Raw genomic sequence first — 15394 nt, forward strand, 5'->3', positions numbered from 1 at the left:
TGTAGTTTTGACTGACTGTATTCTGTCACCTGGAAATACCGGCCTCATTAAACATGAAAGTCCTCGGTTTTCTCAAGCCTACCGAAGCCGCTTGCCATCAGTACGTGTGACCCCTGAACCTACTCGAGTGTGTGTGTGTGTGTGTGTGTGTGTGTCAGCCCTCCGCCATATTCACTGTTGTCTTGCCTTGTGAAAGAACAGGAGCATTTGCGACTGCCTACAAGAACCAAACTGTGTTTATACACCGAACCTGGAGACCAGCCGACGGGCATAATACGGACTAAAGCGATGGCGAGGAAAAAAAGCAAGCAGCAGGGCGTCGGGGCAAAAAAGGATTTAGTGTCGGGACAGCAGCAGCAGCAGAGCCTGTCGAAGAAGCCCGGCGATGCGGGAGAGCAGGAGCAGCAGCGGCGGCGGCAGCGGGAGGCGCTGGCGGTGGAGGAGATGCAGAGGCGAGCAGGACCAGAAATCAGGTAGCTAATGCTAACACATTACACTCAACAACACACCTCCTTGAGCCGGTTCGCGCTGTTAGCGACTTTGACATCTTTTTAATTATCTCCCAACGGGTGCTTTATCTAGGGCTCTGTTGCACGTGCAGTTATTTGTGTTTTCGCGCCTTATTTTTGCGTTTTTGTTAGCGCCTTTTAGGGGTACAAAAAATCGATTCCGAGTCAAATGAAACCCCTCGGATCTTTGTGGAATCGGTTCACCTTAAATCCCGTCCAAAATTATTCTTAGGAGCGTAACCCCAATCTGTCCATAAATGTTCTCGAATCAAAAACAACGATTTACCACTCAAAACTGACCTGAGAGCTGTGTCGGATGTGTTCCTATTTTTCCAGTGATCCGTTATTTAACAAGAGGTCGTTGTTCAGACTTGTATGATTCGTAATGAATGGACACTCAACTATATCTCTAATTCCATCCTGATGATCCGACGATAGCTGCTCGGACATCTCCAGTCTTGTCTAACAAACATTTCTTGCGGAATGAAGGACCATCACCTTCAACTCAACCTTGCGAAGACAGAACTGCTTGTGGTTCCCAGCAAACCACATAGTTATCATCACAGTTTTCACCATCCAGTTAGGAATATTCAACCATAACTCCGTTAAAAAAAACAGACAGAGACCTTGGGAGTTTTCGGAGTTGATGATCTGCTGACTTTTCTCAGACCACATTGCAAAAAACTGTCCGGTCCTGCAGATTTTTGCTTTTTATTCCAAACAAATCCAACATCAAGAAAGATCAGGGCCTTTTCCTTTCTGAACATGCTGCACAGCTCCTTGTTCAAGCTCCTTGTTCTGTCCAGGCTCTCCCAGCAGCCAGTTCTAATTCAAAACCTTTACAATTAATACAGAATGCGCAGCAAAGATTAATTTTTAATGAGCCGAAAATAAAAAAAAAAAGAATGCAATGCATCACCACTCTCTCTTTATCAGTTTTACACTGGCTACCAAATAGCTTTGAGCGCATAAAAAGTCAAGGCCTTGATGTTTGCCTCCAAAGACCACCACTGGCTCTGCGCCACCCTTTAAAACCTAAATTCATTACATGTCAGACTCAATATGTCCTCTAGAAAAAAAAAAAGCCCCCCTTGCCGGTTCTGCAAGTGAACATCACTTTATTGTGGTCATCCCAAAGACGCACAGTCACTTCTTTTACGGACTTTTAAATTAAATGTTCCCCTCTGGTGGAATAGACCTGCCCAACCCAATCCCAGCAGCTGAGTCCTAGCCATCTTACAAGAATCGTCCTTAAAACAAATCATCTTCCATCTTTATTTGAACCATCTAAACTCTAGCACTCTCTATTCCTAATTCTATGTCTTAGAAAGAAAATAACAAAAAAAAAACACTTTCCCTTTTAGACTTGCACTCTTTTCATTTGCGCGCTTGGTTTTCCTTAAAAAAAAAAAAAAACTAACTAGCTTTTTGTATTCTATGTTTTCTTTTCATTTCATTAATACACAATTCACAAAATCGCAAAAAAACACCCTCTAACACTAGCATTGCTCTATTCTTTTTCTATTTCTATCTGTTTTCTTTGGGAAGTTTCTATATTATTTTAAAAAGCCCTTGCTATGTGTACTGCTTTATGCTGAACTGATGGACTAAAAGCTTATAAGCACTTGTGTATCATATGCTCTTTTGTTGATTTTGATTGCTTCCATTGTCCTCATTTGTAAGTCGCTTTTTGGATAAAACGGTTGCTCAAAGCCTAACTGAAATGTAACTGACCGCCGCACGCCACAACATTTTGATTGATGGAGTCAAAAGATTAAAATATTTACTATGAGCCACAAAAGGTACCAAAAGCTATGACTGGAAGTGGTTACGGACAAAACCATTTTCTGTTCGTCTTTACTCAAAGCATAGTGGGGTTTTAATACAAACCTCTTCTGCCCTGTGTAAATTGAGTTTCAAACATCCCTCAGTGTCAAATGTCAATTATATCTTACGTTTATAAATGAATTTGATTTAAAGGTCTAGTAAATCGTGTTTAAAAAAAGCACTAAGATGGGCACATGGAACTTACAACAAAAAATTTATTAATAAACTTAAAAGCAAAAACGCAAACCACCAAAAAAAAGCCTTGACCATTTTAGAATACGCCGCTCCGGTAATGCCCGGGGCGAGGTGATGACTATTTACCGTCCGGACGTGACCCTAAGCACTCTCTGAAGCCTGTGTTTTGATCCGGTTTTGAAAAGAACTGTTGCGAAGATGAAACGGCGTTGCCGAGCGGAACAATAGTCTTATTTTCCCCTCATCTGATCCGCATCCCGCTCGTCGAGCTACACACGGCGAAGCAGCGACTAGCTGTGCGCCCGCCACAGATCCACCCGATCGAAATAAATAACCTGTCGCTGGCCCCCAAAGCATTCCTAATGACCCCCAGCAACGCAGTACCCTTATCATCTGATCCTGGGTTTTATTACACACTATCCGAGCGCGTACTATTGAGCGTAGCCTGGTACAAAGAAAGCTAAACGCCTCCGGTACTGCCTAAAGCACCAAAGCTAAACCGTGTGTTGTCCTGTGGATCGTACCTGAATTACCTTCCTGTGAGAAACTATCAGCTAAAAACGCGCGTGTGCTACTAAACCCGGCCGTGGAGTCTCACCTCTTTATGTTCTGACACAGAATGTTTTTAAACCAGTGTTTGTGCAATTAAGTTAACTTTAAGAGCCCACTACGTTACTATGTGCCCAATTCCTGGCCTTCTACCGCCGATTCACGTTTCTGCTAGCCTTTCATGGTCCCTACCAAGACCGCTACCATGAGTTATACCTTTAAACACTAATCTGTTCCAGCCTGCAACCCTGCACATAACCTCATACTGTTTTGCAGCGATGTATTACTCACCTTATGATTTTGCACTCTTGATTGTGGATGGTCCTATCAGCCTCGGTCATCTCAAGGTCTGGTACTGGTATTTGCCGTTTGTTGCCTAACAGTATTCTTGCTGAACCTTTTCCATAAAAAATGGTTATTGTTAAGAATAGCTCTGCGTCGTAGAAAATGTATATGTCCTAGATGTGAGTTATATGCATTTATTTCTGTATTTTGCACTGTCCACCACTCAATTGCAAAGAATCATGGACTTGCTTTAGTTATTGAGGTTTCTGCCCGTGTAACACCCCCGTGCCCCCTGACCAGTCAGTCATTAACTGACAGCACAGCATTTTTGTGTATAAAGGATGTTTTATGCATTGGGGGGGGGAGGGGGGGGGGGGGGGGGGGGGGGGCTGGGGTTTTCAGAGAGGTTCTAAAGCACCATAACATTATCTCTACTGTGATCTCCCCGAACCAAATTACATCTGAGCTTAAGGAAACATAACCAAGCCCATGATCTTAATCCGTCTGCAGTGCTTAAAAAAAAAAAAATTTCCTTGTAAAAATGCTTGTTAATATGCACATTCATGAATTCATTTAACTTTAATTTGACTCCACGGGGAATGCATTTTATTTTTTTTGTCTACCCACCACTGAATCACTTATACTCTACGGTTCCTGCGTGTTTCGTGGATCAACCATCGGAAGACGCACTGGGCATTTTACATTTCTCCAGGCTTCGGAATTTATAAATGAATAGCTAAATACGCACTTCATCCAAATTATTTACCGTCTCCTATCTCCTCGCATACTCGCCATGCTAGGTAAATGCTACAGCTAAGCTTTATTAGTCCAGTCTGTTTGTTTCAGTCATTTTCTTTGTTACAAATTCATTATTCATTTTTAGATCTCGTCCCACAGTCCAATTCACCCACCTGCCTGCCCGGGGCTTGTAGACCACCGTGCAGTTTTAAAGACCTGGGTGGGGGATGGCCAGCAGGTGAACCCGGGCTCCACTCCCCCAGCCGGGTCCCAAACTGGCAGAGGCCCAGGCGTCAATGCGCGCGCTCAGGCCTCTGCTGAGGGAGGTTCCAGGGCCTGCAAGCTGGCAGACGCTGTGCCTTCGCTTCCACCCCGTCACTGCTGGGTTGAAGTGCCGCTGTGGATCTGCCAGAGCTGCAGAAGAGTTGACGAGGAGGAGAGGAGAACTATTCAGGAGCACAACTGCACAATAATTGAATTATCTCTGGGTCATTCATAGAAATTCATCGATTTTTGCGGATTATGGACTGTTTTATAAATGCAGGTCAAGAAAAAAAAAAAAATCTTTAGAACCTCATAATAATGATTATGTTGTGTTTTGTGTGGAGAAATAAATTTGCGCTTGATAATCTGTAATATACAAATTGTACTCTATAGAATTTCATTGCATTTAATACACAAATATGAAACAGTAGTGGTAACAAAAACAAATCATGCTAAAAGTTTGCCTCGCTTTTGCCAAACCATTCTTGGTAATTTGTGATTTTGAACCAACCAATATCGCAGTGATTTTTTAGTGGCTATTAGAAGTCTATTCCCCTCAGCTCGGTCATACTGATATGTTCACGCAAACATCCATTTTTAACCGAATGCCATCTTTTTCATCAAGTTGTATATTTAAACAAAAATAGTATAACACAAGGTTCAGTAGTTCTTTTTAAAATTTTATTTAATTTTCAATGTGTTTACGGTGCCATTTTCTTTTGTAGTAATGACCACTCTTTCCACTAGAAATTTTTGAGTGAAACCTTGTTTATACACCAATTACGTAATTACTTTTTTAAAAAAAATTATTTGCTTATGCTGCGTCTTCCTTAAAAATGTAATGGATTTTTAACAAAATTACATGCATTAAAAATGAAATAAATGTGAAATAAAAATAATTGAAAATACAAATAAAAATTAATTTTATTAATTAAACATTTTAATATTTTCTTATCTAATGCATTGACATTCATATATTTAGTATATTTAGTGTGTATCCACATCAATTTTTTTTTTAGGTCTACTGTACATGCATAGAGTTGTTAGTTGGTACTGAATCAAGAGATCCATTTTTTGGGGCTTATTTTTTATTGGAAGATTGCTAGATTGCAGAATTGCGAAAGCCTAGTTTCATTCAGGTTGCTGATGTTAAGTTTTGCATCCATTTTTTTCATTGGATGAAGAACACTGTGTCACAACTGGGACCAAATGGTCCTTTTCTTTTTAGCGAAAGCTCAGGTATGTCATTGAGGACAATCTGGGTACACAACAACAAAAAATAAATCTGATAGCACTGATATGTCCACAATTATTTCCGTGCACCTTGTAGATCCCTAACAGTTTCTGGTAGAATGTGTTTTTTTGTCACTTGTCTAAAAAGATGGAATGTGTTGTTACTCAGGTGCTGCTGTCCCACTCGTCCTCGTGTAAGTCTCAGAGCTGTGGGAATGGTTATCCTGAGCATAGCTCGGTGGATTGGGACCCCAGCTCCTTCCTCTCCGCACTAGCAAACTGTCGGGCCCTGTGGAATTCGACTCATTCTTAATGGAGGATCTCAATGGCAACCACAGCACAGCTACACTTTCACAAAGTACGTCTTTTTGCTTCATTACACGGTGATTCTAGCTGATCAGTTGCAGCATTGTAAAGTGACCAGTGAATTGACCATCTCAGGCTTACTTTTCTACATATCAGCGCTAGTTTCAACTTTCATATCACCTCCATAATTTCTTCTTTCTTCTCCGATTATGAAACTCAAAATCAATATGTCATATTTTATTCTATTTTGGTGGGATAATTACAGTATTGTGGCAAAATAAAACGTCAGGGTTGACAGAATGGATCAAACTTTTTCTGCTTTTCTTTAACAGATGTACAGAAGTATTTAATAGAATTTGGCTGTAGAAATAAGACTGACAGAATGTTTTTTCTGTCCTGATAGGCGGAACGGTGGGAGCAGCTTGCCATGAGAAGAGATCCTCTCATGACGCTCCCGGGAAGGCTGCCAAAACATTCGGGACTAAAGTCTGTCCCTACAGTCATCCCGCACCCAGCAGAATTCCAATGTGGCTTCTCCTGGGACACTGTCTGCCTCCACTGATCTATGTAAGACCAACCCCAAGGCACTTCAAGACCATGTGTCGACGACCAACTCCTCCAGGTAAGAACACAAATCATCAAAGCCACAATATTAAATAGGGACAACACTTTACAGTTACGGGGTTATAATTTTTAACATTAGGTAATACATTAGGTACAATTTTTTTTTTTTTTTGCAGCATTTAAGTTAATGTGAGCCTAATATTCATTTATAAATATACTATTTTAATTCATGTGCATTTCTAGCACATTTAATAATTTTATTTTAAAAAACTTGTAAAAAATGCGCGAAATGTATTTGTATACACTACCGTATTCAAAAGTTTGGGGTCGGTAAGATTTTTTAAAAGATTTCTCTTATGCGCTTTACAAGACAGACATTTATTTGATCAAACCTACAGTAAAAACAAATAATACGGTGAAATATTATTGCAGTTAAAAATAACTGTTTTCTATTGAATACATGTTAGTGTAATTTATTCCTGTGATGCAAAAGCTGAGTTTTTTTCTGCAGACATTTCTCCAAGTCCTTAGTGTTACATGATTACCCTCAGAAATCATTCTAAGAAGAAACATTTCTTATTCTTAGCAAATATAATAGTCCATAATAATAAGATTCATGAGACCTTATGCATTATCTAATGTTAGCAAATGTAATTTTTTTTTTTTTTTTTTTTAGCACTTTGTTTACTGATTTTAGTTAAATACAGTATCAGACGTTGTTTTTAATCTCAATGGGTTTCTGTTGATGTTGTGTGTGTAGGGATAGAAGATAATAGATTAAGGGGTTGAAGTGCTTGTTCTAATTTTTTAGTGCGGTGTTGCAGTAGAAAGGACTGAAGGAGATTGGTGTGGAAGAAATGTGTTAGACGGTGCAAACTATATACCAGTGCCACAGTTCGGTTCATATTGCAGTTTTGGAGCCCACGGCTCAGTTCGGTTCTGTTTGCTGTGGTGGTTGTGTTCATGGGAATGGCACCAGCAATGCTAGAGCACACAAGTAGATTCACTTTTAACTTTAATAATAATAATAATAACAATAATTGTTCTCTATTAGTTCATGTTAATTAATGCATTAACAAATAAGACTTTAAAAATTGTTGCTTCGTTAAAAAGTGTTACCCAAAAAAATCTACTTGCCTTAAAAAAAAAAAGCCTAAATAATGCAAAACAAGTCATTGGATAAGATTACTTAAGCGACATATTAAAAATGCATGTGCCATGGATAAGTAAAATGAAATAGTCGGACAATAAAGAAAATGATTTTATAGCAATATTCATGCTATAGTGCATAAATGTTTGCAGGAATTTCCCGCTTTATAATCGCGCGAAAACCTGCGGAAATGTGTAGAAATTTATGCCCAATGCCCATAATCTGGCAGCGAAACATGGCAAACTCTAAAATTCCACAGCGTTTTATTATAATAGTGTGTCTCATTATAATGTTATGTAGCCCTATATGACAATCATAGTTATTAATATTCTGCTTTGAAGAGATAATCACCGTTAGTAGGCCTACAATGAAGCACTTTACTGCAGCATAACTCAACCAAAATGCATCTTATATGAGATAAATAGTATCTACACAGTTCAACAAAAAGGCTGTGAGTGGCTGCACAAGCGACTGTGCTAGACCATGAAGATATAAACTCTGTGGGCGCATTCTTTCCATAGCAATGCCTCAAACATGGCATGGTTCTTTTACAGTCGTGTTCTCATTATAATTTTATGTAGCCGATATGACATATTTGTTCTGCACATGTTGCCCTTAATGGTACCTTCCTTTTCAAAGTGATTCAAGCCATTCAAAACCATCATGGCCATATGCATGGTGTGGGGGGCGGGTAGGCCAAGAGAGTAACGTTGTATGAACCGTGGGTGGTGTATTGCGTTTTTTTGGTTCAGTTGACTTGAATATCGTTATACCTCTATGCATGCAAAACACCTTTAATGTAATTACTAGTGACATTTAACATTTGAATGCATTTTAATTTATACACTTTTTTACCATTTACCTTCTTTATTGCACTGCATTATGTAACTGGGTGTGAACCGCAAAGCTTTTTAAATTTACACCATGTCCCAATGTGACAAGTATGTGTCAGACTACAATAAATATGAAATGTTGCTGTTATAGTCACATCCAGTCAGAGCATTTCGATGTTTAATAAACTGTAAGTTTGAGATGATGAAACCAATTAAGTTTCAGGCAGGACTGTACCACTGGATCCAACAAAAATAGAAACAAAGCTACTGATAAAAATGTCCTGTTGCCAAGATTTTAAGCTAAATAGACATCACCTAAACTACTAAATGACTAAGAATTAAAATATGCTGTGTTTTCTACAGGTGAGGCGTTCCACCAAATGACCACCACCAAGCTGCAGACCTGTCAGTGGCCGCCCAACAGTCCAACGGGTCTCTCCATCCCAGCATTCCTCGCTGCTGCCTGCCGTCCCGAGCAAAACTCCAGTCAGCATGTTCACATCAACTCCACTAGTTCGGGGCTGCCTTCACACGCTCCCTTCTCCCCACTGGTACCAAACGTTCATGCTCCTGCCAGCTAAGCACTCGAGTGCGGGTGGACAGTCCGGTGGCCCTACACAAGCCAGCGCCTGACAAGAACTCCCACATTTCCGCTGTTTAACCCACAAACACTGTCGCAACTCAGTCAACTCGCTCCATAGGGTGCAGTCACCCGGTGGCAATGGACACAGTAATGGCAGCTCTGTAGAGCCTCCTCCAATGCTGGCCATCTAACGTCTGGGGCATGCAGGTGAGCGTCGGTGGGACGTACAGGGGGCATTGCTTGTTTTTCTTGCTTATATTTCTGTGCGTTTAAGTTTTGTTGTTCTGTATAAACAGGGACCAAGCGTGTAAAAGGGCACAAGTTACCCCAACGGGTCTTTTGTGTCACGCCCCACCCTGTGAGATTGAGAAGGAGATGATGAGGACAGTAGCTCGGAGCGCAGCTCTTGTGCCTCCTCCTCCACCAATCAGAAGGACGGGAAATACTGTGACTGTTGCTACTGCGAGTTCTTTGGCCACAACGCGGTATGTTTTCTTTTAAAGTGCCCCTATTATGCCATTTTTACAGTTCTTAATATTATTTTGGGAGTCTCCTAAAATAGGATTACATGCTTGCAAGGTCAAAAAACGCTTTTATTTTCTCAAAATATGCATTTAATATGACCTAATTTTCCAGCGATTCTCTAACAATTTGTTCAAAGCAGTTCAAAAATTCAGTCTCTCTAAAACCCCTCCTTTCTATGAGCCTGCTCTGCTCTGATTGGTCAAATGGCCCAGTCTGTTTGTTTATTGGTCTACGGCATACAGCGCATGTCGGAAACGATTCGCCTTTTTCAGTATGTTCTGTATTCACATTACTAACGACTCATTTCTGCTGTTCAGAGTCGATTCTTTATTTTGGGAGACAATAACCATTTATTGTGCACTTTTGGCTTTACAACTTTGCAGATCGTTTACATTCACATACAGTTACATTACACACTGCATGAAAGGCTATATTGGAAATGGCATAATATGGGGCACTTTAAAGGGTAGCTGTGGGTCTTAAAAAGGTTTAGTTCACCATTGCACAAATGAAGACCTTAAAAAGTTCTTAAATCTGAGCAGAAATTCTTAAATTCATAAGGGCATGGCATTAAATGTTGCATGCACTGCAAAAAATGAATATCTTCCTCAGTGTTTTGTCTTGTTTCCCAATAGCAATATCTCAGCATCCCTAAATCAAGATATATTTACTTGAGATACAAAATGAAGATATCTAGTCTTGTTTTCTGAGAAATTGAAAAAAATTAAGTGAATCTATACTTAAAACAAGCTAATATTAAGGAATGAAATCATGTTTTCTTCCTTTACGTTAATTTCTTTCTCTGAGCCCACTGGAAGATATCTATTCTTGAGTTTTAATAAACTCAATTCATTTCATCATTGAATTTCCCAGCAAACAAGACTTCTAATCTCGTGTCATTTTGAAAAAGAAGGCAATGCAAAGACCGTTTTTTTTTTGGTTTTTTTTTTTTTTTTTTTTTTTTTTTTTTTTTTTTAAGCATCTTTATCGTTTGGTTTCTGCATAGACCTGAATTTATCTCTCTCATTATTTACACTACGTGTGTGAATCGTGGGCGGGGCAAACCGACAGTGATGCAATAGGGACACAAAGTGTCACCTTACCCACAAAGCTGTTGTTTTGGCAGATTGGCTTCAATATAAGCTGTTTTGAGTTTCTGAAACTTACAGGATGTTTTTTATAGTACAAGGGATGATTTGAATTTTGAAATTTGCAGTGTGATCATAAGGTACAGAAAAATATAAATCCATATTCTAGTGGTTGGAAGCAGAGGTATTCAAGCCTTAAGCCGTTTTTGTGAAATGAATGAAAAAGTAAATGAGGTTGTATTTTAAAACTTTGAAATCTTGCTAATACAATTTATTTTGTGCGCCCTAGACATTTATATTTTGAGAACATATAGAGTGTATTATGTTTATCTTTACGTCTACCATAACTTAAAATGAATTAATTTCCTCTGAACAGCCCCCGCGGCCGCCCCCACCAGTCGGAACTATGCTGAGAATCAGGGAGAAGCTTCGGTCCCTGACCCGCCGTAAAGAGGAACTTCCTCAGAGGCAGGATCTAGATCCGGCAGCACCGAGTACCATAGACCATCGAGACGTGGACGAACTCCTGGACTTCATCAACAGCACAGAGCCCAAGCCTGTCAACAGTGCCAAGGCTGCAAAACGGGCACGGCACAAACAGAAGAAAAAGGTGCACTGTTTGTTTTGTGTATAAATGTCCGGAAAAGAGATAATTACAGCTGTCATTATTTCTTGGTTCATTTGTTACATCAGAAGTGAATGAAAAAATAAAATAAGTACCAAATCAGCATATCATAATGATTTTTAAAGGATCAGGTGACAATGAAGACTAGAGTAATGGCAGCTGAATGTTACAAAAATTTTGAAAAATATTTAAAAAAAGAAAATACATTTTTAAAAATACACTACTGTGCAAAACTCTAGTATTTTCAACAACAAAAATGTTTTTAAAGTCAGTTATTTCTATCTTTGCTGTAGTGTGTCGGTGGGAAATATCAGTTTACGTTACCAAACATTCTTTTTGCCATTAACTGTGATAATGCACTGAGATTGCTCCACACAGAGATCTGATCTCACCCTCATCCAGTCTGTCTGGAATGACATGAAGAAACAGAAAAAACTGACACAGACTAAATCTGGAAGAACTGTGGCAACATCTCGTAGATGCTTCAAGAAACCTACCCAAAAAATATATGACCAAAAAAACAATTTGAATAATTAGCTTAAAATATTATATCGAATTTCTGTTTTCTGTTAAGCCACTGCTGTAATGACTTCTAACGGGCTTCTGTTTCAAGATTGTACCTTTTTGAATCTCGGCCCTCTTTGATTTCCAGAAATAGTTTTATTTTGAAGCCAACTTGCTTTATTGCATTCTTTTATGCAAATGCAGCATGTACTCTTCCATGATTGTGACTGATTTCTCAACAATCTTCATCAGGAGAGGAAGGAGAGGGCTCTTCAGGGGTCAGCGAATCGAGGCAGCCTGCAGTGAACCCCGTTCGGCATCCTCCCCCCGACCCCGTAGATGATTTGACTCCGGACGGGGAAGCAAACAGACTGTGGAGTGGCCTCAGTTGGAGCTGGAGCGAGTTAAACAGTTTTCTTTGACCAGCCGTCTGGAGGAGATCAAAAACACCATAAAAGACTCCATCCGTGCCTCCTTCATCATGTACGACCTCAACCTGGACGTCAACGACTTCCCAAAGAAGGCGGCGACACTGGAAGGAAACCATCTGCTGTCTCACCTCAACGGATCTTCTGATCTGCAGCAGATAGACTTGGATCTGGCACCGCTCTCACTCCCTAGGAACTTCAAGAGAGACCTGGATATAGTTAACGGTTGGGAGGACACCACCACTGCAGCCAAAGACATCCAGAGGCTTCACTCCACGCCAAGTCTTTCCAAGCTCATCCGTGTGCGGTCACCAGAACGAAGCCCAGCCACGGGTTCAGAGTCCATCCAGCCTGGCACTGCATCTGCGGCCAAGCCCAGCGATTGCGGGTCCTTGAAAACCAAACCACAAATGGAGCTGGATCCAAGGCAAAGAAGAGTAAGAAAACAGCAGAATCAGAGGCACCCAGGACCAGGCGACTCAGGAGCAGGTGTCCAGTACGAAAACGGCAAAAGCCGAGATGCACAAAGGGCAGGAAACAAGGGCAGCTGATTCAGATAAAAGCACCAAAGGTGGATCCAAACAGAACCACCAGGCTCAGCAGCAGGCAGACTCGCAGAAAACAGGAAATAAGAGAGCAGAAAGAGATCAAAGCTTGCAAAGCAGTCATCCCAATGGAGCCTCCAAACGGTCACCATAATACAGGGTCTAACACGCAGAGGGGGAAGAATGACCTGTCGGATGCACTGGGGGGGGGAAACAGGTCGGGGCATGACATAGACACTAAAACCACATCCAACGCTCCCAGTTCACAGCAGCAAGCACAGCAACTGAAGGGAAAGAACTAAAAATAAGAACAAAAACAAGACGGGAAAAATCGAATAACACAATCGGTAAGTGACCATTGGGCAAATAGCAAGCTGGTCTGGTCTTGTAGAATATGTTGCATCAGACCACTTTACAGCTCTTCATCATTTTTTTTTTCTTTCTCCCCTGATAGATGATGTGTTCCCTTCCCAAAGACGTCGACCCTACGGAAATGGACGAGATTGATCGTGAAGTTGAATATTTCAAGAGGTAAAGTCCAGTCATTACCAAAAACGAACTGCTCTGTTAATTGCAGTGTGTTTGACAAGCATCACTATTAATATTGTTGTTTGTATTTAAGATACAACAGAGACGTTTTATTAATAAATGTCAGTATTGTTCCAGTGAGATATCACTGTCAGTGTATCTTACCAGTGCAGATATGAAACCTATATTACATTACCATCACCTCACATTACAGGTCATTCTTGGGACAAGAATGTCATAGAGATGTAAAAATCTTAATGTGTTGCCTTAACTTTTTTTTTTTAATCTCTCATTGTTTTGTTTTTTAGGTTTTGTCTCGACTCTGCTAAACAAACCCGACAGAAGGTGGCTGTGAACTGGTCCAACTTCAGCCTCAAAAAGATGCCGTCAAATGCAGCTCAGTAACAGATAGGTGATGGCAAGACTGTACTAAAAACCAGTTTGGCCTTTGGTTACTTCACCTCAACACCTGATCGGCCTAAGGTTTCTTTTCCCTCTCACAGCTCTTCTGCCTCTATGCCACGGGACCTTGATTTTGACCCACCAGTCATCTCAACTCAACTCGATTTCATTTTACCTGTTGTTCACAGGGATCACACTGCATCCTGACCTCAGTCTGAAAAACTTGCATCTTGTTATCCTTAAAACACGTTTGGGTACTGATTCAGTGCATCTACATGCTTTATATGTCGTATGTACACAGTTGTTTTACAATAAAAATGGTTTAAATTCCCAACAATGGGTGCGGTTTGACCCATCATGCTTTTTTCAGCTGTTCATGTGTTTTAAAAGGTACTTCTAACGGTTGCACCATCATGCATTTTTGCATACTCCACTTCACCCCTGCAAATATACTGTCCTTTTAGAATAGATGCGAAAAATGTGGGTTTTTTTGATAATACAAAATTCGAATTGCTGTATCTGTGTGATTGTCATAACGGAGGGTTAAAAAGGCAGCAAGGACTGTCGTGTTCACTGATGTGTTTTAGTTTGCAGAACTGTCCATGTGAAATACAAAGATCTGGATAGATAATGCTACACCCATGTAATTTTCACAGTCGACTCTGTAAGGCCAAGTGCAGCTGTGACAGTTTATTTGCACAAAATGCTGAAACCGTGCACATGTTGCTTTGTGTCTTTCAGAACAATGAGAGCATCAGTACCAATGCTTACGATGTATGATGTGGTAAACCTGTTTTGTTTATTACATTGGACGTTTTAAGAAAAGGAATCAACACTAAAAAAAAAATGTGATTTAAATCTAAGGTTGAGCAGATGAGCTATGTTTCCTTTGCATGATGCGTGAAAACTGACAAGTATAGGCAAACTAGAAATTTCTCCCTTGTCCTTCAACTCTGTATGGAAGGCTGTTCCAAAACTGACTGATCCCCAGACCGAAATCTTATGGTAGTATCTCCTGCTGGTCCCTCCCGTGTGGTGGTTTGGATATAGTTCTGTGCTGTGACCACGTTCTTGAAGCTGTTTTTTGTGAGTTTCAGTTTGTAGTAGGTTTCCCAGCAGTGCACCCTTGTTTTGGCTGCATGATGGTATCAGACCTGAATTTATGCATCTAAGACACTTGCAGTAGTTCTGCTTGTTTAGTTTCAGTCCATTGGTGCTATAACCAGACTTTGTTCAGAACTGGTTTCATTTCATTACATTTGCAATCGCATTTTACAAAGGGTTTTAAGGCTTTTTTAGGGGCTTTAAGATTCCCCTCAGTGGTACGGCGCTTGTAACATCTGGTGGCCCTTGCCATAGCTTTGTATGTCTGCGTCATAGTTTTTTCACATATGTATACCTGAAGCTGACCCCCTTCTGGTAAAAATCCCAATTACAGTTATGATTCTTTTTTTTCTTTTCTTTTTTTTTTAAGGGTCTCTGGGTTTATGACAGAGTAAATCTCCCTTTGAAGGATTGAGATCTCTTGAGAAATCAGTTTTTGTTATATTTTTCCCGACATCTTTGACTCTATCCAGGTTATACTTAAACTAGAAAACATTCTCTTAAACACCTGTTTTGGAATGTAGATTTATACTAGACCGTTAATGGCCCAGTGTATGTTTGTTTCTGTTTTTTATTTTGTTTTCTGATTTTTTTTTTGTTTTGTTTGTT

At 40.2% G+C, this 15394-nt stretch overlaps 1 pseudogene; it reads left to right on the top strand.

Moving 5' to 3' along the window:
• Window positions 1-214: 214 nt before the first annotated feature.
• LOC122142814 lies at window positions 215-13734 on the top strand (annotated as a pseudogene).
• Window positions 13735-15394: the final 1660 nt, after the last annotated feature.

The sequence above is a fragment of the Cyprinus carpio genome, unplaced genomic scaffold (genome assembly GCF_018340385.1).
Source record: "Cyprinus carpio isolate SPL01 unplaced genomic scaffold, ASM1834038v1 S000000169, whole genome shotgun sequence".
In the NCBI taxonomy this organism is placed as follows: domain Eukaryota; kingdom Metazoa; phylum Chordata; class Actinopteri; order Cypriniformes; family Cyprinidae; genus Cyprinus; species Cyprinus carpio.